At 50.5% G+C, this 2,899-nt stretch overlaps 1 pseudogene; it reads right to left on the bottom strand.

The window, feature by feature from the left end:
* Positions 1-725: 725 nt before the first annotated feature.
* Positions 726-2,409, bottom strand: LOC130566928 (uncharacterized; annotated as a pseudogene).
* Positions 2,410-2,899: the final 490 nt, after the last annotated feature.

Raw genomic sequence — 2,899 nt, 5'->3', positions numbered from 1 at the left:
CTTCAGCGCTTGAGATGGAAGCAGGGGCCTCTGCGGCGGCGATCGCTGCGGCGACGCTGGCTTCTGCGCTTGTGATGGAAGCACTGGCCTCTGCGGAAGCGGTCACTACGGTGATGCTGGCTTCTGCGCTTTAGATGGAAGCTCGGGCTTCTTTGGATGCTTCTTGTCGCGGCGCTTGCATCCATGCTTGAAATGGAAAAGATGGCCTCGGCTGAGGCTGTGGCAATGTTGGCTTCTATGCTTGAAATGGAAGTGCTGGTCTCTGCCCAGGTAGTCGCTGCGGCGATGCTGGCTTCCACATTTGGGATGGAAGTGCTGGCCTCTGCTGAGACAGTTGCTTGCCATGATGCTGGTGTCTACGCTTGAGATGGAAGTGCTGACCTCTGCTGAGGCGGTCCCTGCGGCTATGCTGGTTTCTACATTTGAGAAATAGTGCTGGCCTCTGCTGATGTGGCTTTGAAGATGCTGATTGCTATTGTTGCGATGGAAGCGCGGGCCTCTGCCGAGGCGGTTGCTGCTGTGCTTTTGACTTCTGCTGTAGAGTCTGCTGCGGCAGAGCCCGAGACGTGGGTGCTGGCCCCTGCGGGCGCGGTCTGAAGCGACGGGTCTTGAATGAAATCCCTGGTGATTGCTGAGGCGGTTGCTGTGGTGGTGAGGTCTCCCGCTAGGGAGATGAAGGCCGAAGTGGTGGAGGTTTGAGCCCGTGCAGGTGAAGGATGGATTCTTTAGATGATTCGGGAAATGAGGGTTCGATGGGCTTCCCTGATGATGGAGCGATCTGACCTGATGTAGCTCTTGAAAGCTTCCGATGTCCAGCGCCCTGGTGCTTGAATTTGAGACTGCGAGAGGCCTTTTTGGGCGGCTGTGGTTGCTGGGCCTATGCGGAAGGAGTGGCCGGAAAAGTGGTCTGCGGGGATGACGGACAGGAGCAGGACGGCTTTGAGGTGCTTTTGGAACCAGAAACGTGTAGCTGGGCAGTTGGATTCGTCGACAAAGAGAGGATCCAATGTGGTTTTGGTTTGGGATTTCCTGAAGTGAAGGTATAGGCTAGGAGGGTCTGATAAGGTTGAATTGGTGACTGGAGGTTGAATATGTAGATGAAATGTCCTCTCCTGGTTTGGTCCGTCTTGCTTTGTTTAATTGAGAATGATATCGTCTCTGAATCGAGTACTGACAGGTCCGATACCGTTGGATGGATTAGCGGGTTAAAGATGGATGTGGTAGAAATTTCTGAACATCTTAGAAAGCCGAAAAATGCTAGGATAAACATGATGTCGAGTTTGCGATCGACGTGCTTGGAGTGATATCCTTTACGTGGGGTAGAAATGCATCTGGTCAGTATATCCAGGGTTATAGATTGCCTGGCGTCTGGTCGAGCGGGCTGGGTTCTTTGAATGCCCTTGATGAGCATAGAAGTTTGGGAGCTGGCTATGGCTGCAGATGGAGAGTTGAATATGAGCTTGTGGAAGAACTGGACTCCACTCATGTAACCCTTAATTGAGCTGGCTTGGAGGTTCTTTGAAGAGTTTAGGAAGGAGATGTAGGAGGTGATGGTGAGGGCAGAAAAATCGGGTAAGGGAATGTTGAACGCCTGGTGAAAAGACTTGAAGCTTTTCCATGCAGTGAGATAAGATTGGAGGGTCCTAAGGGAGACGGCTTGGGTAATGGAGTTTAGAGAGGCATCGAGGAGGGTTTTTAGGGGGTGGTTTACCGGAATATCAGCTCCGAATAGGGAGGTACCGGTGTTGGCAAGGGATCTGCTTCGGGCGCCAGCAGCCTGAACTTCTGTCAGGATGGAGGATGAAGCTAGCCTACGGCGAGAGGGACGAGTTGCCGGAAGCCCTCGATCAATGGGTTCATGGCATCTGGGAAATCCGTGGCGGTACCCGCGCTCGCCGAAATCCTGCTGTGCCGGCTTGCCAGCGGGCGGTCACGACGAGCCGCCGAGGTGGATTGCCCGGGCCGGGAATTAGGAGAACCACGAGCCGTGCCCGGCTTGTTGGTGGTCTTTTGCGGAGCGGACTTCGGTGAGGCGGTATCCGCCAGGGAAGAGGCGTAGAGGCAGTAAAGCTCCGCCTTGGTCATCCGCCTGTGGAATTGGACGTCCGCGTTGGAAAGAGCCAGTCGTAGGCCCTGGACAGTCCATTTCTGGATGGCGGGGATCGTGTTGTGAGTAGAGGTGTACGAAGAAGCCGGAGAAGGAGGTGGACGTCTCTTTGGGCCAGGTGATGAAGTGCCACCTCTGGATTTAACCTTTCGAGGTGCAGAACGGCGGAGCTGGCAGCCCCGTGATGAAGCCAGGGAATCGATGAATGATTCCAAGCCTGAGCTGGAATAATGGGACGCGCTCAGTGGCACTGGAAGATTGCTATTGGCATATAAGTTGTCGATGACGGAGGTCTCGGACATAGCATTGAACTGAACGTTGATGCTTAATCTTAAGAGATAGAGCAGGTAAGATGGTTTCCCTATTTATAAGCGAGCTCGCTAGTGCTGATTGTGTAGATGCGGTGATTGCTGATAGTAGACCAGCCGTGCTGATTATATGCTCCGGCTCCTCCCGAACTTTGTTAATTAAACATCATTTGACGACATTAAATGTGCCAAAATGTAAAAAAAAAATATTATTTGAGTGTTTTATGTTATTTCATAGTTTTGAAAAGGTAACTAGCTGTATAACACACTTTAAAAAATTCAGGCCCCAACTTAAACATTTCTACTGGTTTAAATTCTAAATTCATCAATAAGCAATTGCAAATGAACATTTGTGATAACAGTCTGTACCTTAAATTTACAGAGCTAAGAAATTTGAACATTTTAGGTTTTTTTTACATAAACATTTTTCATAATAAAGATGACTTACCCTAAATTTACCATGAATAGAATCTGGTGTATATTA

The sequence above is a fragment of the Triplophysa rosa genome, linkage group LG16 (assembly GCF_024868665.1).
Source record: "Triplophysa rosa linkage group LG16, Trosa_1v2, whole genome shotgun sequence".
Classification (NCBI taxonomy): domain Eukaryota; kingdom Metazoa; phylum Chordata; class Actinopteri; order Cypriniformes; family Nemacheilidae; genus Triplophysa; species Triplophysa rosa.
The sequence above is the reverse complement of the archived record's forward strand: the minus strand, read 5'-3'. Positions and strand labels throughout refer to the sequence as shown.